A 26,728-nucleotide genomic window follows, 5' to 3' on the forward strand; every position below is an offset into this window, starting at 1 on the left:
TGCCCCTTATAGGGTGTGCTTGTGTGTGCATAGGAGGAGGACGAGGAGGTTGTCTCATGTGTACTTGGGTTGGCCCAATAATGGCATTGCCCCGAGTAGCGAGAAGCACATGAGTTGCATGTGGAGGACCTGGCCTCGAAAGGTTCGATCCTGGACACAGACTCAAGGTAACAGAAGAGTTGCCCCAAAGTGTTACTTGAGTGGGTGATCCATTAGTATGGTGGTGTGTGTAAGTGGTGGAGACCGTGGGGTTTCCGCCTCTCTGTGTTGAACCTTTAGGGATAGAGACCCATGGTGTAGGAATGTGGGGGCAGCCTTCTGGCGACCTAAAGAAGCAAGGACAACTCGCTTACCTTTTGTTAAAAGGGACTTGGCAGCCTTTTAGTGTACCTCTGAAACATGACCGATAAGTGACTTGCTTGTGGCTGGGTTCATGTTGTGTGGGACAATATAAGTGCCGCCCATGCAAGGTGCCTTGGTGGAATGTCCACCAAAGCTAAAATATGGGGAGTGAGGGATCTTCAAGTCCCTCCTCACTCCGATCCAGGTGAAGACCTAAGAGCTAGACAAGGGGTCTTTGCTCAAAGGATGGTCGGGAAAGAAGTCGAAGGTCCTTATTCCCTTGGGACACTCTCTTATAAGGGGATAAGAAAATCCCTGATCCGGATGTATGGGTTATAGAACCCAGCAGCCATAAGTGAATGTGAAAAGATGATGAACGCAGATAAAGAAGAAACTAGCTAAACAAGAACGATCCGATTGAGGGGTAGTAAGTCCCCAGTGGGGTCGCCAAGCTGGTTAGGTGCCGTGATCTCGCCCTCCGGATCCTTGGGAGATCGGGCTACTTGCGTCTCGGGTTTCGGGGAAGACCCGGGACATTCGTGAGATCGCTCTATCGGGAATGTCCTTTGAAAATCGGGGCAAGTGTTACCAACTAGTGAGTAAGGAATTTAAAAGGTGGGTTCAGGACTTACTCAGGCTGACTCATGTGAGCTCCCTCTTAGATCACGAAGAAGGCCCCCCAATAATAAAACTGGTTCGAAATCACCTCCCTTGGCTTGTATTCTTCTTTTTTTCTTTTTTTTCAGCAATCACAAACATATACGGCAAATGTTACAGGATAGGTGGGTTAGACCTCACTCTTGGCCTCTCTGATGAGCGTAAATAAGCATGTGCATTCAAGAAGAAGAAAGAAAGACGCAGCAAGAGAATAATTCGACAAAGCGAGATGATCAGAGCAATGACTAAGCTAATGGATGTTTGGCCTAACGTGGTAGCGAAACAGGATCGGTAATTAAGACCGGCTCACGGGATCACTGCTAAATGTTATTATCTAGCTAAGCACGATGGTCACTCTATCGTGGTAGTAAATTTGGCCAAGTGTTCCTGGCACAACAACATTACGGCTAGACGACAGGACAACCATGAGAAGCTAAACTCCATCCCTTTCAGTAGAATTAAAGAGTAGCAGAGTAGGGGCTAAAAAGAAGAAGGGGATAGTCAGAAGGATAGAGAAGAAGGAAGAAAGGAGGGAGAAGAAAGGTGAAAAGACGTAGTCGGTGCTAGACATTGTCGACTGTATCAAAAGATGGGAGAGAGAGAAAAAGGACCAACTAGTGCTTGGCCAACCAGCACTAAGTCTCACCAATTGATAGAAGAAGAGAAAGAAAGCCAACAGGCGCTAGGTCTCACCAGTTGACAGAAGAAGAGAGCAGCCCAAGCAGCTTTAGGTCTTGCTAGTTGATAGAAGAAGAGAGAGAAAGTCAATTGATGCAAGGTCTTGTCAGTTGATAAATGAAGAGAGAGAAGGTCAATCGACGTTAGACCTCGCTTGTTGGCAGAAGACGAGAGAGAAGACCAACCGACGCTAAGTCTCGTCAGTTGATAGAAGAAGTGAGAGAAAACCAACCGACGCTAAGTCTCACAGACTGATAAATGAAGAGGGACAAGACTAACCGGCTTTAAGTCTCACCAACTGACACAAGAATAGAGAGAAAACCAACCGACGCTAGGTCTTGTCGACTGGTAGACGAAGAGGGAAAAGAAGAGAGAGAAAAGAGAGAAGAGAGAGAAAGAGAGAGAAGGAGAGAGAAGAGAGAGAAGAGAGAAAGAGAGAGAAGAGAGAAGAGGAGAATGAGAGAGGAGAGAGAGAAAGAGAGAAGAGAGAGAAGAGAAAGAAAGAGAGAGAAAGAGAGAGAAGAGAGAGGGGAGGAGAGAGAAAGTTTCTTATCTGAAGGGTACCAGCCCTTTTCCTCTCTCTCTGAGACGTACTCACAGGCTAAAGCAAAGGATCAAAAATTTATTGAATCTTCAAAGAATCCATTCAAGATCGAGAGGTGGTGGGCGGTCTCCATGTGTCTTTACAATGAGGTAGTGCCTGTTTATATAGAGTTGTGCACAAACATGGTTGGATTGATCAAAATTAGACCTAATTGGTGAAAGTTAAGTTATAATTGAATTAAAAGAAATTCTAAAAATGGGTGCAAAGGGATTGCTTTGTCCCTGCCTAACAATGGGTGGAATTTCAAAACAGTCTCTGTGGTTGCCCGAGAACTTGCATGATCTTTCGTGGCTGACTCGAGGTTGTTTTGATGCTCGTTTAATTGAAAGATTATTGTTTTCTTGTAGGGCTCGACATGGTGATTGTTTTGATTCCAACTTTGAGCCATGAATCCTGTTTTTTGAGTTATGATCAGGAGACTTGAAATTTGTTTGAATCTTGAAAACATTGGATCAATAGTGCGATCGTTCCTTAATTATTTTATGTGATTTCTATCTCATAGCGCACTAAGCATGCCATCACGATCGCGTGGCACCAATCAGAACGTGATTTGGAGCCTAAATGAAGATTTCACAAGTTTTGAGTTTTGGTTGGAATCTTGAATCCGGTGGCCGAAATTTTAGTAATTTCGTCAGCTTCGTGCATGAAATCTGATCATCCATCATTTATGTGGTTCAGTCCAATGATCGTCTTAAACCTTATGCACATAATGAAGTTGGTTTTATATCAATCTGTTGCGGGAGCGTCGTGATTGGGCTCATCAAGCGGGGCATGTCACTGCTAAAATTTTTGCAACTTCTTCACGAACCGGCAACTTCTCTCGAGATTTTCTCCCTGCTCGGATATCGTCTCGGGGCATGACATATATCGAACTGTTCGTCTTGATGAGAGAAATACACTCACAAAATTTGGGAGCCATCCTGTTTGAATCGAGTGAGTTACGGGCCCCGAAAGTGACTGCTCGTGACTATAAAAACAGCCACCTTAATGTTATTTTGGTGTAGTGAGGCCATACGGGAATAGTGTGCGGCCTCTTTTGTTTCAATGTTTTTCTCATATCATTATTCTGGAGTGTCTGATAAAGCTAAACTTGGCCCATGGGGCTTTTCAACCATGTCGGATCCAAAGACGGTGGTTCTATAGTGATTTGAGACACAAAAAATGAAGATTCAGTTGTAGGGTCCATTTCAGGGTGTTAAAGACTAATTTTCTGAAACTGGTTTTTTTGTGTTCATTGCCTTCGACATGTCTAATCGTGATGAAACTTGGCAGGCGGTCTTTTAAAGTGTGGATGACGATCTTGAGCAATTCTGGGGCCATTCTGAGGCTGTTGAGAATTTTCCATTGTTTTGTTGGCTTTATCGACTTGCTTCCTACTAGGGACAAAGATGATGAAAAATATGTGCAAACAACTATGTCATACTATGCTTTGACTGCATCATCAACCTTCATCTGAGCCTGTTGGACCCATTACAGCCTGGCCCATGGCTCGACAATTGGGGCTCACAGGGACTAAATTGTTATTTGTTACATCTTTTTATTCGTAGGTTCGATTCAGGTGATTCTTGGACCGTTGGAAATATATTAGGCTCTACTCTAAATTTGGATAGCATTTATGTAATTTTGGGGTAATTAAATTGGGTCTACTAGGATAATGTGATCCTAAGGGCTCAAAAAACCATAGAATTTACCAGATTTAAAATGGGGTGTCTACAGTTGCCTCGCTTTGGCACTCCTTGTCCTTCGAGGGACAGGTGAGTGGAAAAGAAGTAGACACTTTGGCATTCCCTGTCCTTCGAGGGGCAGGTGAACGTTAAAGATAAAGTTGACATTTTAAAGTTCTTCCCGAGGTCACGTGGTTAGGAGGCACACCAACAATCCCTCCAAGTCATTGCGCTCACCGAGCTCACCCACCTAGGACATTTTTCCTCCTAGGGATTTCGACGTGAGATGTTGGTGAGTTACACAAGCTTGAAACTCAAGTTGGATTTTCTAGCCATGCTACTTAACCTCAGGGGGTTTTGTAGTTTGAATTTTTAAACTTGGAATTTTCTTTGATCTCCTTAGGATTTCCTAAGGCTGTCTATAGGAAAATTTTTTGTATAGGAAGAGACTTGTCTGGTCGAATCCGAAGTAAGAGATGAGGCAGCAACGCGGCAATCACGTTAATGCAATAATCATCATATAGAGGTGTCCAAGCTCTTTCATTTTTTTAAGAATGTTTTTTTAATTTTTGAAAGTAGGGAGAGATTTGACATAGAACCCGGAGCAAGGACAGGTTATGATTTTAACAAAGAAATTAAATTTTTTGGAAAACACAAGACATATAGTGAAAATTTTGAAAAGAGAAAGATATTTCTAAAAGTAAGGTTGCTTAGCAGTTTTAACTCTTGCAACCATAGAGCCCTATAAGAATTTAGTGTCATGCAACGATCGACCATACACCCGACCTGCCCATTTACATCATTACAGGGATAGATGAAATCAATCGAACAAGGTGGTTGTGCCCTGGATACACCTGACCTTTTTACATCATACAGGGCTAGACGGTACCTGCCTCGGCTCTTCTACGATGCATGAGTTTGATATTTTTCCATCGAACAGGGTGGTTCTTCCCTGGATAAATTCAACCATTCACGTCATACGGGGATAAACGGTACCTACCTTAGCTCTTTTATGTCACACAAGTTTGACGTTTTTCAATTGAACAGGGTGGTTGTGCTCTGGATACACCCGACCTTTCACGTCATATGGGGCTAGATGATACTTGTGTCGACACTTTTACGTTGCACGAGTTAGACATTTTTCCATTGAACAAGGTGGTTGTGCCCTGGATACACCTGACCTTGCACATCATACGGGGTTGAACAATCCCCGTCTCGACTCTTTTACGTCGCACGAGTTTGAAATTTTTTCATTGAACAGGGTGGTTTTGCCCTGGATACACTCAACGTTTCACATCATACAGGGCTGGTCGGTCCTTGTCTCGGCTCTTTTACATCACACGAGTTTGATTTTTTTCTTGTCTCGGCTCTTTAACATTGCACGAGTTTGACATTTTTCCTGCCTTGCCTTTTTAATGTTACACAAGTTTGATTTTTTTTTTTTTTCATGTCTCGGCTCTTTTATGTCGCACGAGTTTGATGTTTATCCTGTCTCGGCTCTCTAATGTTGCACGAGTTTGACGATTATCTTGTCTCGACTCTATTACATCGCACGAGTTTGACGTTTATCCTTTCTCGGCTCTTTTACGTCACATGATTTTGACATTTTTCGAATTGGACTTTGGGACATCGTATGCACACACGGGTATGACCTTGCTGCATTTGGCCTTAGGGGATCCAGTCGAGAGAAAAAAGCTCCCATACTAGCCAATATTGTCATTGGTGAGGTTCACTCATCTCTAATATGTTGTTGTTGGTAGTTATACTCATACAACCATGGAGTGCTTGGCTAGTTTCAAGCATTCATAACAGGTGTAGGAAGTAGGCTTTGAGATCGAGGCCAGATCGACTAATAATTTAACCTCTTCTAATGATGAAGGAAGTCCTTTTTAAAAGGGTTTTGGAAATGTAGGCTTTTAACAATCAGATTGAAAAAACGCTTTTAAAAGGGTCGAGCCTTACAGTTTTGCCACCTGTGGCCGCTTTGGTGGTCCCTATGTGTGCGTATTCGGATCCTTGCTTGAATCTTCTAGACAAGGAATCATCAAGTATTTCTTTATCTTCCAACCTCAGCTCTTGTATTGCAATTCAAGGAGAGTTCTCTAGAGTTTCGAGCGAAATACAGTCTTGAAAATACAAGATACTACCCTTGGGTGTTCATAATCTCTTTGGATTTCCTATTTCATTCCTCCACACTCACCTTTTGAAGTTTCAGACGATCTATAACAACGTTTCCTTAAATGGCTCCACTTGAACCTTGAGTTTTGGACTACAAATCACTCTCAGTTTTGTAATCCCTCAGTTTTTTGTATGGACGGATATGCACATCAGGGTTTCCCGTTAATGGAGTATTTCATGTTACACATTAGGCACTAATGCCTTTTGAAATATGAGGCATGAATTCCTCATTTGGTTATTTGAAAGGGGTGAGTGACCACCCAACTCTTTTTCGATAATCTTTTTCAATGCAAATTTCAAATGGCTTTTTGGAGGTTAACTCTGTAGTAGGCTCTTGCTTAGTGCTCGAGCTTAGGTGAGACTCTCGCACAAGAAGAGTGATTGATTTTGTATCAGATGGCCTTACCGCATGTTGGTAGTCAATGAAGAAGGGTTCAATCTCATTAGTTGTCCTTATTGTATCCTCTTTATGAGAGGAGTTTACCCCTATTGAATATTTTAATGGGGTTGCCCCTGCAGGGCTTTCTTTTCTGTTGGGAACTTCTTCTTCAACATGATGAATTCTCTTGATATGGTGGTGCTCCGGTTATCAGAGTTGTGCCTACCTCTTGAGAAGGTAACATGGTCAGATTTTCAATATCCAATTTTTTATCCTAGAATGGTGGATCATTCAAGAAATCTTGTGAAGCTGGTTTAGGTGGGCCCCTTAGAATTTCCAAAGGTTCAAGCTCTAACAACTCTAGTGCAGTTGCAAAATCTTTGGGAATAGTCAAATTTGCGCTCTTTGCTTCTCCATTATCTATAATCAAGGGGTGACTCGGTTAAACCTTCTAAGCTTGGCTACTCATCCCATATAGGTGGGTTGACGAAGAAGTCTGGTGAAGGTGGCCCAGGTGGGCCCCATGGAAAGGTTTGATTTCTTTTGATATTTGAGGTGTTGGCCCCTTGTTTGGAAGCATAATGAGAGACTTGGGGGTATTGATGCCTTGCTTGAAAGATTATCCCGTCTCATTGATCTGGATCACATAAATTTTTAACACGTCGTCCTCATCATATTGATCCCTCTTAGATCAGTCGTTAAGGTTGTGAGGTGAAAGGGTTTCTTTTAGCACTTGCTTATTTTTCCCCTCACGAGTCATTGTCCCAAAATTAAGATTTTTCTTGCCGTCATGGGCTTGGGAATCCATAGCTTCAAAACCTTGGTCGAGTTCATATTGATCTTACGAGTTTGATTCGTTGCCACACACGTGTGAACCCTTTATTGTGTTAACTTTGAAGTACGTGTTGAAGGGTTCATATGCCCTAGTGTGGCTCTCGATAATGGGGATTTCTTTTGGCACTTTTGGGAGTGTATATTGGGGTGAAATTCCATAAGCGATAGCCCTTTCTTTTCCCCTTTCTTTAGTTATGGGCTTGGAGCTAAGAGCATCCTCGTTGTTTGATCTTTGGTCATTAACTTCTGGGTGAGGTTATGTTCATTTTTTTTTTTATCTATTGGACTTTCCAATTGATTTCTTCTTGTACTTCAAGTCCTTTGTGGATGGTCTTCGAGTTTGGGCACAACTTGTGATTCTCCTGAGTTAATCCGGTTGACATCAGATTTGTTTGTCGAAACATCTAGAGTTTCTGATTTTTCTATGTCATTAGCCTCTTTCTTTCTGACACTTATCGTGCCATTATCAATGAGGTCCTGAGTTATATGTTTGAAAGCTCAACATTCCTCAGTGTTATGGGCATAGTTTTGATGCCAATCGCACCATTGAGAAGTATCGCCTCCATGGAAAGGAGGAATCTTTGCTTATGCCGGTAATTCTATGAGCCTTTCCTTAAGCAACTTCTTCATGACCTCGGTCACAGGCTCATCAATGGGAGTGAATTCCCTTATTGTAGAAGTCTGTATTCTCCATGTGGTAGAATGAATTTTAGTCTTTCCTTGTGAATGGTTTGCAGAAGGATTGCTTCTCTTGATAATGTTCACTTCTCCTTCTTGAGAGGGCTTTTCGGCTGCAGCCTTATCTTCCTTGGCTCACTCATACCGCGATAGTCTTTCAAGAGTAGCATTGAGTGAGTAAGGGATTACCCCGATACTGAAGAAAGGTACATATTTTGGAGTCATGTTCACTAATACTGAGCTTACCTTCGATGCTTCAGTGAGTGGAGTTTCAATAACTCGCATAGCGGCCTCTCTGACTTTGGTTATAAATAAGGAAAGAGACTCATCTGACTTTTGTTTGGTGGAAATTAACTCACCAAGGGTGACGGGTCTTGGTCTTCCTCTGCTATAAGGGGAGGAAAATTACTAGAACATTTCGTCAAGAGTTGCTTGAGGGTCATCCTTCATGAATCTTCAGTCCACATCAAGGCCTCTGATAAGCTATGCGAGAACATGACCTTAAGTTGGTTGGGTTGGTCTTACAGTGTGTGGACCATCAATAAGTAGGCGTTGATGTATTCCTCAAGATCCTCTTTCCTTTGAAATTTGTTTCTTAACTGTGGCATCACAAATCCCAATTGTAAATCTTCTAGGTGTCCTAGATTTCTTGTACTTAAGCTTTTGGAGTTGAGAACTCCCATATTCCCATTTTCTCTAAATAGTGTTGAAGGTGTTTCATATGAGCGAATTGAGCCATTGTTATAATTGTGAGCTGGCTCGGTTGTATGGTCTGTTGAACCTAACTTTGTCGTAAGTGGCTCGCATAAACTGGCTGTTGGGCCCATGTAGCAGGTTGCCCCAAGGACTAAGCCTGAGGTTGAACTTGAAGTGTTGATTGTCAGCTTGTAGACTCACCCGAGCTGAGTTGGGTCAAAGCATACCTATTACTCTGAGGTTGCACAACTTGGCCACGCAAGGAGGTCACCACTTCACTGGGATGGACAACTCAAGCTGCTATGACGACTAAACCTCTGACCTCGAGTGGCTAAGTCTACCTGACTCTAACCTTGGTTGGATGATCTATCCCTAGGGTTAGGGTATTCTCTTTCCTCAGCACTAAACTGAAAGAGTCAAGGAATGCCATAGCTATTGCCAGGTGGAGTCTGCCCTCTAGGTAGTCTTGGGCTCGAGTGATGATTAGAACTAGACCTCTGGCCCGTAGTGGATTGGATTGACAACTTCAAGATCATCCTGGTTTGAGCTAAAATGTTGGACTTGGCCTAAGGCTTAAGCTTATGACCTGAATTTCATGGATTGAGTGCGCTAGATGGTGTATCCTCTATTGAGCAGGTCTTGAAAGTAAGCATTCATTTTAGGATTGTCTTTATATCGAGTTACGTCAGAGCCCTGATCTTCACTGGTGATGGGTTGCTTGGGTAGACTTTCCCTTGTTGTATTTGAACCCACTCGCCCACTAACTAGATGATTACCAAGACTAGAATGTTGGGCCGCTAGTTGACCATCGGGGTTCAGACTGCTAAGATCGACTGACTCTGAGATTTGGGTCAGGGCTTTATTCTTGTTGTGACAACTTGATTTGAGGTTGACCCCTATGTCTTGGAGGATTGGCCCCAGCCTAACCCCTGTACTATTTTGGGTATTACGAGCCTTATCAACCTGATGGCTCATGACTTCTAAAGGGTTGCCTTAAAGGTGGCTTAGACAGCTAGGTTTGGTTCTATGTGGGTCGAGAGTCGGCTCACTGACACGAATGCTATGGATGATTTGTGAGGGAGCACTGTGACAGTGCCTCTTGGATTAACTAGGTTCTCTGGATCTAGACTGAGCTGGGTCCATAGAGTTGGACCTTTCTCTGCTATGATCTTGGTTCATGATTCTTAGAATCAGTGAGATATAGACTCGACGCCTCAGGGTAGACCTTGTCTGACTCTAGGGGCAAAAACCCTAACTAAGACTTAGGCTAAGACTAGACTGGAACCTAGAATTTCTAGACTCAATGGATTTGGTTCAGACACAGAACTGGGGTAAGCCTAGTCTAGTTCTGAAGGCCTCTCTATGCTTATATCTATGCTAAAACCTAGACTAAGATCTAGACTAGATGGTGCACAAGTCTCGGCTCAGATCAAGAGTCGGTCTAAGTTTGGAGGGGTAAGCAACCAATGTATTTTTTATTTTTTTTTATCTTTTTAATTTTGATGAAACATAGTTAAACTACGCATGGTGAAACTAGGTAAAATATGATTTCAGTCAAAGTAACAAACTAAAATAAAATCCAAAAGGCAGAAACAAAACATATACATCTAAAGCAAAATATTTCTTATACTTTTTTAAAAAATATTTTAGGACAGAAGTTGGTCAACAGGGAGCCAAAAGTCCCTGAAATGGTCTTGTGGGGTCCCATAAGTTTCCTGGGACACTTGCAGTTGGCGACACCACTGGTGTCGCCCAAGAAAAATATTTTTTATAATTATTTTATATTTTTATCTCGTTAATATTGATGAAATAAGACTAATTTAACGTTGATAGAAGCATGAAATAAAAATATTTAGGATGAAATAAATTAAAATAAATTAAAATAAATTAAAATAAGAAAGCCTAGATCGAATTCAAAAATATTTTTTTTGTATTTTTAAGAATTTTATTTTGATCTCACTGTTTTTTTTTTAATCACAAAATATACCCTAGAATAGATCCACGAAGTATCAGAGGTTTCTGAGACCTTTGAATTTGGGTGACACTGGCAATGTCGCCCAGAAAGGCAGGGGTTCGGAGAAACGAAACCCTTGAGTCTGGTCACAGATGCCTTTTTAGGATTATTTGTGACTGAAAACAGTGAAAAAAAGTGAATAAAAATTGTATTTTGATGCTTGGATCAAGCTCGAAATAGCCCCATGGTGGGCGCCAAACTGTTTATGATGAAAATCTGACAGAGCTTCCGATGAAGATCTCTCGAATTTTAACACCTTAAACTAATAAAATAGATGTAAATAAAGTGGTAGAGAAAGTTGGAGTAATCGAATTAAAATCTGAGGCCAGATCTGCCTGAAAACGGGCAGATCTACTTTTAGATCTGTGGCAGAGCCAACATGATCCAAAGCATTAAAATACGATTTTAAGACAAAGTTAACAAATCAAAATAAATAAAAAAAGAAATAAAACAATAAAATAATAACAAAGAGAGAGGAAGAAACAATACCAAACTAGGCCAAATGGCTCGGGGTTCTCGAGCCTTCAAGGGCTCGCCCGTATCAAAACCGATCCTCTTTGCCTCACTGATTTGGATGTTAACCAGCAGACCTCTGGTGTAGAAAGGTCAGATATAGGGTTGTTGTTCCCTAAGTCTAGTTTTGATCTAGGGTTTTTGTGCCCTAAGTCTAGTTTTGATCTAGGGTTGTTGTGCTCTAGGTCTAGGTATTCTCAAGCTTGGGGTTTAGGATCTTAGGAAGTTGGGGTTTCTGTCTTTCTGAAGCTCTAAGGCTTCAATATCTATATGTTTCTCTATGCTTCTCTTGGGTCTGGAGGAGAATTTCCTTGGTTTTCTAAGGTTTTTGTGATCTTCAGAGGTTGAATATGAATTCTGAGATTTTCTCTAATTTTTTGAGATTTTTCCTAAATTTTTATGAATTTTCTAAGGGTTTTTCCTATTTTTGGTATTTTTGGGTAATTTTTCTAATTTCAAGAATTTCTAAGGTTTTTTTTGTCTCTTTGTTTTTTTCCTTTTGGGTTAGGGAGAGGGGGTATTTATAAGATTCAATTGGTGATTCTTCCTAAATTTGTTTGGAGTTTTTCCAGATTTTTTGGATTTATCTTGAAGTTTTGGCCTTATCTTATTAAAGAAAACGCATTTACTGTGTCATCAGATGCATTGACTGCATCATCAACCCACGTCTGGGCCTGCCAGCCATTTTTAGCATGGCCCGTGGCCCGACAAATTGGTCTCAAAGGGTCTGAATTGTCATTTGTTATATCGTTTTATCCGTCGGTCCGATTCATGCGATTATTAGACTGTTGGAAATCTCTTGGGCTCTACTTCAAATTGGGGTATCTACACCTTGGATCCCATTCTTTTCTCCAGCTAATAAAGATGCTCAAGAAAAGTGGGGCAGTTCAAATCTCAGGCTCGGTTTTGAAAAGAGGTCTGTAGCAACCTCAAGATTAAGCAGAAGAAAGGTCTGCAGATCCTGATCAAAGAAGCCCTTAAGGAAGTTGAGGTTACCACTTTTGGTAACCTCCTACCTCACAATCCCTTCTTCCCCTTTCGAATTCCTGAGCCTGAGCAAGTTCAAGAATACTGCTCAATGATCACTGCCCATAAAACGCAATCCGAATACCATCGAGAACCGGTCCTCACATGATCGACATACAAGGCTCGAGTCCAGTCGGGGCATGTTGAGCCCCTGCAGACAGACTTGCCACGCACGACTCACCTGACTCTGACCCTCCAGAAGAAATGGTCAGTGTCATGGTGATCCACAAGCCGGATGACGCCCAAGAAGAGCAGATGAACAAGTTCAAGGTAATGATGTAGTCCATCCTCGAAAAGATGGAAGGTCTAGAAGCCTCCAGGTCCCCTTCTTCTCACCATGACACCGATTATCCGTTTGGGGACGACACCATTGACAGAAAAACTCCCCCACCAGTCTCTCAAGATAGATCTGCCTCCCGCGGGGTTTCCCAAACTGACATAGATGCCATGGTGGCCCACAATCTCAAGAACAAGGCCCCAGGAAAGCAAGAGGTACCGCTCTACCAGAAGTCGTACCTTTCCTACATTGACCAGGTGTCGTTTCCCCCAAACTAACAGAAAGGGAAGGTCCCCCTGTTCAACAATACTACGTCTCCGCACCAGCATACTGTCCATTTTCAAGAGGCTTATTGAGAGACAGTGGCTGACGGGCGACTCCTCCTCCGTCAATTCATCCAGACTCTTGAAGGGCTATCATTCCAAAGGTATGCTCCGCTGCCTCCACGCTCAGTGCACATCTGGTAAGAAATGGAGCAGTTGTTTTACCAATGCTTCTACTAAGTCCAAAGGAATGTGGAAACCATCGAGCTCCTCACTTTGACTCTAGACCTTGGTTAGCCAGTTGATAAATTCATCGCCTGATGGAGAGAGCTGACAACTTTTCATGCCACTCCCATGACTGAAAAAGAAGCTGTCCAGACCTGCATACGAAACATGCTTCTTGAGATCGCCTTGCATATCGAGGCCTTCAATCCCTCATATCGAGGCCTCCAATCCCTCCATGCCAGAGCTCATTCGGACATGATGAAAACCCGAAAGGGCATCGTGGGCAAAAATGTCAAAAGATGGACGTGGAAAAAACCCGAAAGGAGCCATGGGAAAAAGTGTCAAAAGAAAAAGAAACAAAAGAACAGGGGCATAATCGCATCACTAGCTATCGTGGGCAAAGTCCTCAAATAAAAGATGGTCACGATGCGAACCCGAATGGGCATTTAAGTCAAAAAGACATGTGTGAGGGAAAACGTGTCTACAAAGAGAATGCTTAATGAGTTGCAGCCTGCTAAAGGGCAATGCTACCTCACCATCATGTGCACGTTCTTACCAGCACGACTGTCATACGCGTTTCTTAAGATGACGCCACTATGTTCATCGTGATGAAAGCTCGCCGAGCACATCTCTCTATCCAAACCACCAAGTGCATACTGCCGAGTGTGTCTCCACATAAGCCCGTCGAGCATGCCCCTACCCCATGCTGTCGAGAGTGTTCCCTCTACAAAGTGCTGTTGTTTTTGCCATTATCTCCACATAAGCCTGTCGAGCATGCCCCTACCCCGTGTGACTATCGCCATAAGCCTTGCATTTTACCGCCTTATGCGTGCCTCAAAGTTTGTTGTCGTGCACAACTCCCTGAGATGACCGTGCATGCTTTGCTGCTACACACAATCTTTCTGTCAATGCACCCATCCTTTTCATGCGCTTCCACGCATGCCTTCCCTAGCAGACCCCGTTTGTGTGCGCATCAGCAAGGTCCGACCCTCATCACCTCTTCATCCCCATTGAAGTCACATTCATGCCCTAATCTCTTATCCTTAGGTAGTCACACTCACATCCTGATCCTCAGTGAGTCTGCTTCCGTCTACCATCCCTCACTAAGCCACCATCACCATTTGAACCCACTGCTCATAAATGGTCTCGGCCATTTCATCTCTAGTGAGTCAGACTAACATCCACATGCCCATTCCCCATGGAGCCACATCCACTTCAATCGCCCAGTGAGTCCACCCCTCATTGGCAACCCACATACATGGTGACTCATCATGATCTAGTTGCACGACCCTAAACTATAGTGCACGTCCTTACCACATGACGATAAACTGCTTTGCACAACGGTCCAGCTATATGACCCTAAACTATAGTTCACGTCTTGCCCGCATGACGATAAACTACTTCGCACAACGGTCTAGCTGTATGGCCTTCAACTATAGTGCATGTCCTGACTGCATGACATTAAACTGCTTCGCACGACGGTCCAGTTATATGACCCTAAACTATAGTGCACGTCCTGACCGCATAACATTAAACTGCTTTACACAACGGTCCAGCTGTATGACTCTAAACTATACTACACGCCCTGATCGCATGCCGTTAAGCTGCTTAGCTAGGTCCCGGTGGAATTACCTTAAACATGTCTCCATACACATCCACACCATCTTCACTGCCTTCCAGTAGATCAATCTCCATAAAATCCCAACATTCCCTAGTGAGTCAGTACCACTCTCACGAAACCACGATACGTCATTTCACTATCTGTACTTATTGTCAGCTAGTGGGTCACCATTATCCATCTTTCAAACATAATCCATCATTCACAGGCGGTCTAGTGCCATCACCTCAAGTGAGTCAAACCACCACCATACTCACCCCATGGCCTCCACAAACTGTCATCCATCGCCATCACTGTACAGTTATATGACCCTAAACTATAATGCACATCCTGGCCACATGACGATAAACTGCTTTGCCCAGGTCCTGGAAGCATGACCTTAAACATGCTCCCACAAAAAAAAACAGGCATGGTGTAAACCCGAAAGGGGAACGTCATGAGTAAAACTGATGGATGAGCATGTTCACGAAACCATGAGTAAGAGTGTTTCATAAAATAAAAATCGGGCACAATGAAACACACAAAGGGCACCGTGAGCAAAAATGGAAAAAAGGCAGGCATGGCCGTCAGGTCATGGGCAAAAGATCCTAATAAAAAGAAGGTTCGTCAAAACAGTCTCAAAAAAATCGCTTCCCCCTGTCTGAGTGAAAACCCGCCAGGGCACTCGGACCAATAAGCAGGTTGATGCAGTGCTCACCTCCATCGACGGCTTCAGCTGGCATTTCAAAGAAAAAATTCTTGGTAGCAGAATGCCCTGTTATTAGGACCTAAAAACTAGAGCTTCATGAAAAATCCAACAGTCTAAGTCCATTCATGAAAGGACTCAAGAGACAGAAGAATTGCTGAGACGGCAAGTCAGGGTTCCATGCTAAAGGACCCCATTCCCAAGAAGTCAACCCAAAAATAAGAAGATTGATCTTGACAAGCCAAAGATGCTCCCACAGACAAGAAACTGTCAAATTAGGTCAATACCTACCAACAGCAACCTTGATTAAGCCCCTAGAGGCTGCCTCGCCAAAACCCCTCCCTGACCGGACCAGACATTTGGGATAGCCAATAAAAAGCACCCGACTGAGCTCGTCAGAGTGGGGCGAATAGAGGTACCCTGCTTGTAAGAAAGAAGTAGCTTTGCATGCGCGTCCTTTTAGCGTTCGTGTGTTCCGGTGGCCAGGAAGAAAACTAAAGTTGAAGGAACAATTTTGTTTCCAAATGTTGTACTTCTTGCTTCTCTCAAAGCACGACATTCGATAGGGAAAGTTGATTGAGGTCATTTTCCATCACTTGTATCCTCGGTGCGAACAAGGAGAGATCAATTCATGACCTAGGTCCGCAGGTAACAAAATGCCTGTGGACTACGGAAGTTGTAAGGTCAAAATGCCCTGATCCAAAAGTGAAATTTTCGATAGCCTCATAATGGCTCAAGAATGTTCAAGATCGTGCTTATGGGTTTCCTAAGAACACCTTCCAAGTTTTATCGCAATCCGACGAGTCTTAGGCAGTGTAGATGACAAAACTGTTTCTAGAAATTCTACCTCTATTGTGTTGAAAATGGACTATGAACTACAACACCATTATTGGAGTGTTCAATGGTCTCTAGACCATTTCCATTAGATTCAGAACATTGGAAAACCCCCGATTACCAATTTTTGTAATAGGTTGTACACTATTACGGTGCACCCTCGGTGAACCAGTTTCCATTAATAGAAACTGTGCATCACAATTTTGGGGGCAAACTTTCCATGGCCATATCTTCCTCATCCCTGGTCGGATCGAATCCAAAATTTGCGACCATGTTAGTCTCGACGACCCGGTCGATTTGATATATGCCACGCATGATAACACGGCTTAAGCCGAGAGAATTTTGCCGAAAAACTTCTAGAAGTAGTAGGAAATTTTCAGCAACATGAATCCTCGATCAAACGACCATATCACAACGCTCACGTGCCGGATCGACCTCAAACTAGACCCATTATGAGCAAAAGATCAAAGGCTTCATCTGAGCTGAACCTCTTACGTGATGGAAGGTCAGATTCGATGGACGATGATTCCGAAGTTGCTGCAATTCTGGCCACCAGTATCCAATCTTTGACCAAAGTTTTCGAATTTGGAAAGCTGTCGTCCGAGCACCAAATCGAGCCATTCTTTTATCGAAATATCTTGGAAACTCGCTCATCACGCTAAAACAAAGAAATCGGTGAAAAGAACTAAGAAACAGGTTGATTTTTAAATCTAAGGATGCACGTTTTCTCATGTTTGACAGCATCATGATCGTGGTCCAAAACTCTTATTCATGGCTCGTAATGGATACCCAAACAATCGTCTTCTCAAGCTCATCAAGAATACAATATTATTTTGAATGGATGGTAGCTAAAAAGGAATCAAAACAGCCATGGAAAGTTCGCACGAAGAAATAGGGACTGATTTGAAATTTCACAGATTGTTGGGACAAGAGCAAAATCATCATTTTTCCCAATTTTAGAATTTATTTAATTTATTTAAATGTTAATTTTTATCAATTAGGTTAATTTTTTATCATCCACCCATGTTTGGGTAGGTTCTCTATATATATCATGTATTAACATTGTATCAAGGACCCCACTTTGGTCTAATAGAATTGTTATCTTTTGTTCATTGTTGGGTCATGTTTTAGAGAGAGCGAGAGGAAAGAGAAAATTTTTGGTTGGTATGCCCGAGCTCAAGGACTGGGTGCTCATGCGAGCTAACCTGAGCATGTCACAGACCCACGTAAGGTAAGTCCTGCCTCATGACCCAAATTCCTCTCTCACCAGTTGGTATTCCTGCCCGCATCCTCCTTAGGAGGTTCCTGAGAGAGCAATCTCAGGTCTCGAGTCCATCTCGACCCCGGAACCATGCCATCAGGTCTTCTCGACTCGGACGGCGAGATCGTGGCACTTAATCACTGTCTAATTTGATTTCGGGGTTCCCTTACAAGGGTAATAACTTCTTTGTTTTAGACCCAATCAAGCCCAAATTTTAGAGTGTTGTTCGCCTCATTGTCATGCACATTTTTGTATATTGCACGGCTCATGACAATGCCCGAATCAAGAGAAATCATAAAGAGGAGTGAGGTTTCAAAACTCATGTATTGTAGATTTTTCAAAGAAGAACCTCCCCTCGCTCGAATGACTGTATCTTGGATGTTGCATCACTTCAAATATGGGTCCGTTGCGACCCCGACTCAGAGGGCTTTGATTTGAGGTATAATTTGTGCCATACTGAAGAAAAAATACACCTTCTTTCAAGTTACAAGAAGGCATGTTTTTCGACAATCAGGATCCCATTTTCCAGTTGTTATACGTCATTTTTAATGTACCTTAGCCCCTCAAGCAAATAAAGGAGAGAGCTGGATATAACTTAGTCACAGTAGCACGTAAGACATGGCCACACAAGGGTAGTAATCAAGAATAAGCCTCGAATAAGAACGACTGAGGGAAAAAGTACATGCGTGCCTAAAAGGCGAAGTCTCATGCCACCTTCGTGTACACGGGAACTTGATAACACACCAAACAACCACTATCGTGACCTTCCAAGAGAAGCGGGCTTGGGCTCAATTGGGCAAACCCAGCCGCACTAAGCTCGGACCATTGTGAAGTAGGGAGGAGGCACACTTTCGCCGTATGGCGTCACTAAACCAGTCGACGGCCATGGAGATTTTCGGCCACTCTTCGTCAAGCTCTCGACTCCTTCCCTACAGTAGAAGAATGGCCAAAAGCTTCAGACGCCGACAAAGCTTCAATGGAACCAACTCCCGTAACACGCAAACGTGCAGACAAGCCTGCCCTGCGAAGGAAGAAAGACGACCCCTAATATCTTCAGAAGGACATATTAGCCCTCACAGAGAACTCTACCGCACGTAAACTAAGACTAGAAGAACACTTCCAAAAAGAAACCCAAATCAACACGATAAGCGGCGTTCAAAACAAGACTGAAAAGGTATGAAACACAAGGTCACTGAAGAAAACAAAATCCCCTGTCGCCAGAATCCCTTTTCCGTTGATCGCTTGAAACCCCAAAGAATATCACAAAGCAAAGACACAAAAGCAAACTAAACGTGCTGCAAAAATACTGAAAAGAACTTCCCCAGGCTCGTAATCAACACAGAGACCCCAAAAATCAGAAAAGAAACCATCGAAGAATTTATAAAACTAACCGGGCTCCTTCCCTCATGAAAGAGATTACTGCAGCACGATCAAATGAGATCACAATGATCACAAGCAATTGAATGCCAAGAATATAACAACAATTGAACTCACGTTGCAAACACTCAGAAAGCACTCTCGATGTTTGACAATGGTAGCGAGCTCCCAAGTAAAGGACCAGTTTGTCATTTGCATAAAAGAGTTTAAGGGCATTTAAGTCATTGTATCCAATTTCAGAACTTTATTTTAATTTCTTTTAAATGTAATTAGGCTTTGTTTTTTAGTATCCACCCTTGTTTGGTGAGAACTTTATAAAAACAAGATTAAGTTAATTGTAAAAAGGGGATTACAATTCAATAAAGAAGAGGCATTAAGCTCGCTTTTGCTTCTCTTTTCTTCTAACCCTAGTATCCCACAAAGAGGAGAGAGAAAACTCTTGTAAGAGAGAGAAATACCCCCTACCGTGCAGGAACACACGTCTCTTCTCTTAAAGATATCTAACATCTCAATGAATTTCTCTCTTCTCCCCCCAAAACATAATCCCACGCCTGTGCAAAACCAGGTGGGTGCGAACAAATCAAAGGACTTCAACCCAAGCACAGTTGTGTCCAGCCCCCGTTTTCCCAAATAGTCCAATCGAACCAATGGAACCCCCCATTCGCCTGTTCGATTATCCGAAGAGATATCGCAAGAAGAGAGTCAACTCAGGAGAGAAGAATTGAGACATCCATATTAGGTGCCTCGATCTCCCCCTCCGGGTACTTGGGCGATTGGGCGGCTTGCATCTCGGGTATCGGGGAAGACCCGGGACATTTGTGAGATCGATCTCTCGAAAACCTTGTTCGAAAATAGGGTCAGGTGTTACCAACCGGTGAGAGAGGAATTTTAAAGGTGGGTTCGGACTTACTCGAGCTGACTCGCTTGGACGCCCTCTTAGATCGCAAAGAAAGCCCCCAGTAATAAAACTGGTTCGAAATCGCCTCCCTTGACTCGTATTCTTCTTATTTTCTACTTTTATGTCATCACAAACATATATGGAAAAGGTTACAAGACAGGTGGGTTAGACCTCACCCTTTTCCTCTCTGATGAGTGCACACAAGCATGCGCATTCAAGAAGAAGAAAGAAAGACAGGGGGAGATAAGAAGGAAGAAAGGAGGGAGAACAGATGCAGTCGGCACTAGACATTATTGACTGTATCAAGAGATGGAACAGAGAGGAAAAGAACCAATTGGCGCTTGGGCAACCGGCACTAGGTCTCGCCAATTGATAGAAGAAAAGCGAGAAAGCCAACAGGTGCTAGATCTCACCAGTTGACAGAAGAAGAGAGAAGGCCAACCAACGCTAGGTCTCGTCAGTTGACAGAAGAAGAGAGAGAAAGCCACCTGGTGCTAGATCTCACCAGTTAATAGAAGAAGAGAGAGAAGGCCAACCAGCACTAGGTCTTGCCAGTTGTCAAAAGAAGAGAGAGAATGCCAACCAGCACTAGTATTGCATGTTGTCAAAAGAAGAGACAGAAGGCTAATCGGTGCTAAGTCTCGACAATTGACAGAGAGAGAGAGAGAAAACCAACCGACGCAAGGTCTCGTCGACTAATAGACGAAGAAGGAGAAGACCAACCGACGTTAGGTCTCACCGATTGACAAAGGAATAGAGAGAAAACTAACCAGCGCTAGGTCTCGTCGACTGGTAGACAAAGATAGAGAAGAAGAGAGAGAAAGAGAGAAGCGAGAGAAAGAGAGAGAAGAGAGAGAAGGAGAGAGAAGAAAAAGAAAGAGAAAGAAGAGAGAGAGAAGGGAGAGAAAGTTAATAGAGAAAGAGCGAGAGAAGAGAGAGCGAAGAGGAGAGAGAAAGTTACCTTCTTGAACTCTCTCTCCTCTCACTCTCTCTGAGATGTACTCACAGGCTCTAGTAAGGGATCAAAAGTTTTTTGAATCTTAAAGGAATCTACTCAAGGCCATGAGGTGGTGGGGGGTCTTTTACATTGAGGCAGTGCCTGTTTGTGTAGAGTTGTGCCCAAACATGGGTGGATTGATCAAAATTAGACCTAATTACTGACAATTAAGATTTAATTGAATTAAAAGAAATTCTAAAATTTTGTGCAAAAATTTTATTTTGCCCTTGCATAATAAAGTGTGAAATTTTAGAATAATCCATGTGGTTACCTGAGAACTTGCGGGATCTTTTGTAGCTGACCCGGGGTTGTTCTGATGCCCGTTTGATCGAAAGATTATTTTTTTCGAGTAGGGCTCGACATGACGATTGTTTTGATACCAACTTCGAGCCATGAATCATGTTTTGGAGTCATGATCACGAGACTTGGAATTTGTTTGAATCTTGGATACTTCGGATCAATAGTGTGGTCTTATTTATGTTTTCTGTTATTTGTTCGTTGTAGTGCACTAAGCATGTCACCACGATTGCGTCTTAACAATCGAAACACGATTTAAAGCACGAATGAAGATTTCCCAACTTTTGAGTTTGGGCCGAATCTAGAATCCGGCAACCAAAATTTCAGTAACTTCATCGGCTTCATGCATGAAATCTGACCGTCCATCATGTATGGTTTGGTCCAATGATAGTCCTGAACCTTACACACACAATGAAATTGGTTCATCGAGCAAGGCGTGTCGCTGTTGAATTTTTTGACTTCTTCATGGATCGAAAACTTCTCTCTCGCTTTTCTCCTTGCTCGGATATCGTCTTGTTGCGTGCCACATATCGAATTGTTCATCTTGATGAGACAAATATGCTCACCAAATTTGGGAGCGATCCGATTTGGAACGAGTGAGTTACGGGCCCCGAAAGTGACTGCCTGTGATTGTAAAGACATCCACCTTTAATGGTGTTTTAGTGCAGTGAGGTCATACGAGAATAGTGTGTAGCCTCTCCTGTTTCAATGTTTTGCTCATATCTTTGTTTTGGAGTTTCTGATCAAGAAGAAACATGGCCCATGGGGATTTTCAATCATACCAGATCTAATGGCGGTGGTCCCACAGTGATTTGAGACACCAAAAATGTAGCTCCAATTGTAGGGTCCGTTTCAGGGTGCTAGAGGCCAATTTTTTGAAAACTAATTCTTTGTGTTCAGTGCCTTAAACATGTCTAATCGTGATGAAACTTGGTAGGTAGTATTTTGAAGTGCTGATTACAATCTTAAGTAATTCCAGGGCTATTCTGAGACTTTTGAGAATTTTCCACTGTTTGGTAGGCTTTATTAACCTACTTCCTATCAGGGACCAAGATGATGACAAATATGTTCAAATAGCTTGCCTTGCCAAAATTTTTCTTCGACTTTTATTTTTTTCCTCTTAGCCATAAGACTACGTGAATGTCGAGGAGATTCATGTAACGGTGTAACTAGGTTGCTCAAACGTAAGGATGCATGGTTCACTATTGAGACTTTCGGGGGAGAAGAGACTTTTTGGCAGCATTTGTTTACTCCTACACCAGGTTTGCTTTTGACGATCAAAGTACCACTATTGGTCTCGTCCACCGAGTCAAGTCGGGGGCAAGTTCTATTAGCTGATCCCGAAGGTCTGGTCTTGTCGGCTAGGCGAGTTGAAGTTATCAAAGGTTCTGCCCTGGCTTTGTCAGTTTCTTCCTTGGAAGGATGATGACTAGGCTACTTTGTCACCTAGCCTCATGGAGATAGGGGGGTCTATAGAAGAAGGAGAGGCATACACATTTCTTGCATGGGGTGAAGGTCCATAAGAAAAAGAGAAGGCATGCACATTTCATGCATGGGGACGAGGTCTATAAGAGAAGGAGAAGGCATGCATACTCCCTGCATGAGGAGGTGGTTTATAAGAGAAGGAGAAGGCATGCATACTCCATGCATGGGGAGGAGGTCAATAAGAGAAGGAGAAGGCATGCATACTCCATGCATGGGGAGGAGGTTCATAAGAAAAGAAGAAGGCATATATACTCCATGCATGGGGAGAAGGTCCATAAGAGAAGAAGAAGGCATGCATACTCCATGCATGGGAAGAAGGTCCTTAATGTAGGATAATGACTAGGCTACGTTGTCACCCATTCTTGAAGAAGGATGTCGACTTGGCTACCTATTCACTCAAGTCAGAAGAAGTATGTCGACTAGGCTACCTGTTCACCCAGGACTAGAGATGGACGTCGACTGGGCTACTTATTCACTCAAGACTGAAGAAGGAAGTTGACTGGGATACCTGTTCACCCAAGACCTAAGAAGGATGTCGACTGGGCTACCTCTTCACCCAAGACAGAAGAAGGACGTCCACTGGGATACCCCTTCACCTAAGACTAAAGAAGGACGTTCACTAAAGTACCTATTCACCCAGGACTGAAGAAGGAGGTCGAGTGGGCTACCTATTCACTCGGGACTGAGGAAGGACATCGACTGGGCTACCTATTCACCCAGGACTAGAGAAGGGCGTCGACTGGGCTACCTGTTCATCTAGGATTAAAGAACGTTGTCGACTGGGCTACCTGTTCAACGAGGACTGAAGAGGGATATCGACTGGGCTACCTATTCACCTAGGGTTGAAGAAGGACATCCAGGGATGATTTTAACGTCTACACCCTGTTGGACATCTTTGATGAAGGGAGTGCTGTCTGAAGTCATCTATGGAAGCGAATGTTGCATCAACCTATTTATTGGTCCAAGCATCCTTTGCGGATTTTCGCTAGAACTTGGGAAGTGGCGCTGTAGAGACAATTTTTACCAACTTCTTCTTTTATTTACTTTGGGGCTCTTTTACCCATGACCTCTCAGTCATGTCCACTCTTTTTGTCCATTTTTACTCACGATGCCCTTTCGAGTTTTCACCATGCTCGATTTTTATTCACGGAACTCTTTTACTCATGGTTTTGTGACCATGCCCATCCGTCATTTCTACTCATAGCATTCCCTTGTTCTGGTATACACCATGCCCGTTATTTCCTTTATCGTTTTTTTTTTTTTTATGAGGGCATGTTTTAAGGTCATGCCTTCGGAACCCGTGCGAAACAGATTGACGTCATGCGGCCCACTAACTTACAACTAGTATGGATGACGGGATGCTTCGCCATTTTGTGAGCATGGGTGAGACTCATTGGGGAATGATGTAGGGTGATGAACTCATGGGGAGGTAATGAAGATGAAGCGCGTACACTAACGAGTAGGTTAGGAAAGGAGAGCGCAAAAGTGCATGTAAAAGCGTGCGCATGTATGTTGAGACGAGTTTATGGTCATGCCTCCTTGACCTGGGCAAAGTAGTTTATCGTCATGTGGTCAGGACGTGCACTACGGTTTAAGGTCATATAGTTGGACCATGGTTATGCAGTTTTAAAATTCATACAAGTAGGACCATGCAGTTTAAGGTCATGCAACTTGACCTTCGCTACAGTTTACAGTCATATAGTTCGAACCATGGTGTTGTGCAGTTTCACTCTGTGCGACCGGGACGTATACTAGGGTTTAAGGTCATATAATTTGGACCATGTAGTTTAGGGTCGTGCAACTAGACCTCTGCTATAGTTTAAGGTCATATAGTTCGGACCGTGATTATGCAATTTAAGGTCGCACAGCTAGGACCATAGTTATGTAGTTTAAAGTCATACAACTTAGGACCATGTAGGTTAAGGTCATGCAACTAGACCTTTGCTACAGTTTAAGGTCGTATAGTTTTGACCGAGGAGCTTAGGGTCGTGCGTTTAGGCCAGGGCTGTGCAATTTAGAAACATGCAGCACAGACCGTTGTGTGGATTGCCATGTAGGTGGAGCTCCTTGAGGATTAGGTCGGTGGACAGTAATCTAACTCCCTGTGGATAACATGGCTGTGGCCATTCACAAACTGAGGGCTAGGCGGAAATGGTGAACTGATGAAAGATGACCAGCAGAAGTGGACCTTGTTGTTGTTTTTAAAGGGGTAAGGTACTCTCTGGGGATAAGGTGGCTTAGTGTAAAGCTGACCCACTAGGTATTCGGGAGGTGAGAATGATCCTAACTTCATTAAGGATGATGGGCCGTAGTATGGATGTGACTCTTAGTGGGGGATGGGGGACAACTCATGACTCCATGGGGAAGGACATAGTTTAGGTGTGATGGCCTGGGTGCAAATCCACTAGGGATAGTGGTAGGGCTTACACTGCTTGAAATACGGTCGTCACCATGTGTAGCGCTGATTTTCAATTGGTGCTGAGTTCTCACAACACAACCAGCACAGAGTTCTAACACAACCAGCATTGTTCGGCTGACATTGTGAATGAACCATGATATTATCTGAAGTCAACTGACACTGAGTTAACGGACGCTAGGGTCGCTTCGGAGAGACACTCGGTGCTAAGTCAAGTGGCGCTAAGGTTTTATTTGATAATACACCCAACGTTAAGTCAACTGGAGCTAGGGTTGTTTGGAAATTTACCTGACGCTGCGTTAACCAGTGCTAGGGATGGATTTCAAAACATGCTTGACACTAAGTCAACTAGTGCTAGGGTTGTTTTTATGAGAGTTACCTCGAGCCTCTTGTAAAGCCCGACCCGGCTTGATGTCCCTTGACTTCCCTTGGACACAGCTGGATTTCCGAATATGTGAGGGGCATTTTAGGGTAGTGTAGTGTATATGAGGGGGTAAAATCTCGTTTTCCCTTATTTTCACCAAAGGTAAAAAAAAATTAAGCACTAGTTTTCTTTATTCGTTAGGAGAGAGCACTCGTTTGTAGTTTCCGACAAGTAGCGAGACTTCAGCAACAGTCTCTGCGAGGAAGGTTCTTCAGTAGGCAGCACGCTTCCGATCAAGGGTCCTGTAGAGAAGACCTTTGTTGAACAAACTTCGCCAATGATTCGATGAGTTTGTGAAGAAAGTAGCAGGTAAAGGAGAGCTTTCCAAGAATATTTTCGGTAAGCAGAGGAGGCTTTGGTTACCGTTTTTCTTTCAGGAAGAGGCGGGAAACACATCAGTGAGTATTTTCACTCGTCTTGAGGGCTTTTCAAGGTGTTTTAAGGGGTTTCCCGGTGGTTGTGGAAGTTTTCCTGCACTTTGGTGGTGTCGCAGAGGCTTTCTGGAACTTTCAAGAGTTTTACTGAGGTTATCTCCACTTTTCAACACTGTTAGTGGTGTCGTAGAGGATTCCCGGTGAGGTTCTGGTGAAGTCCAAGCCAAAAAGAGAGGCAGGAAAGTTTTTCAGTGAGTTTCCAATTGTGTGGAAAATTTTTTGACAAAAGATGAAAGATCGTAGGAGGTAGATCATACAACTACAAGAGGTGAAACATCGTGCGGAAGGCGTACAGTTGCTGGAGCTGAACCGTCGTGAGGAAGGCAGACGGTTGCTGGAGGTGAACCATCGTCCTTGGAAATCCTATGACTATTTAAGGAGGTGTGAAAATGAGGAGTCTTGGGAGGCGAACGGTCGCGACAAGGCTAGTGCTAACAGAAGTCCAACTGGTGTTAAGGTAATCGACGCTGATAATTTGTAGTGCTGATACAACGGGCACCGACCCTCAGGAAAAAATAGCCTGCTCTAGGGGTTAGTTACGCAACCGATGCTGGCCTCTCGAGGGCCCAGCAGGCGTTGGCTTCAATCGGCGCTGATAAGCACCTGTGGCTTATCATGATGCAAAGACTGACGTTCGCATGTATCTGTAAGTCAAGTGCAGGGTTCGTGGCATTCGGTAATGAGCTACGTACGGCGATGTCCATGGGACAGCACAAAGTGGCGAAGGATGGGGCGTGGCTTGTGGTATCACAGGCCTGCTCCTTGCTAAGGTAGTCTCTCTAGTATGTTTGATATACATGTCGAATGGATACTACGTCGTATGTTTGACATACACGTTAGATGAGGTATCTGGCTTGCATGTTGGACATACACATCGGATGGACTGAGGCTAACTTCTTGGAGTGGCTCTGCTTTATCTTATTTACTGTAACCATCCTCTTACTCATCAGATGCATTAAAGCTAAATCTCAAAG

Source organism: Amborella trichopoda, chromosome 11, assembly GCF_054954075.1.
Source record: "Amborella trichopoda isolate Santa Cruz 75 chromosome 11, AtrichopodaSantaCruz75HAP2 v2.0, whole genome shotgun sequence".
In the NCBI taxonomy this organism is placed as follows: domain Eukaryota; kingdom Viridiplantae; phylum Streptophyta; class Magnoliopsida; order Amborellales; family Amborellaceae; genus Amborella; species Amborella trichopoda.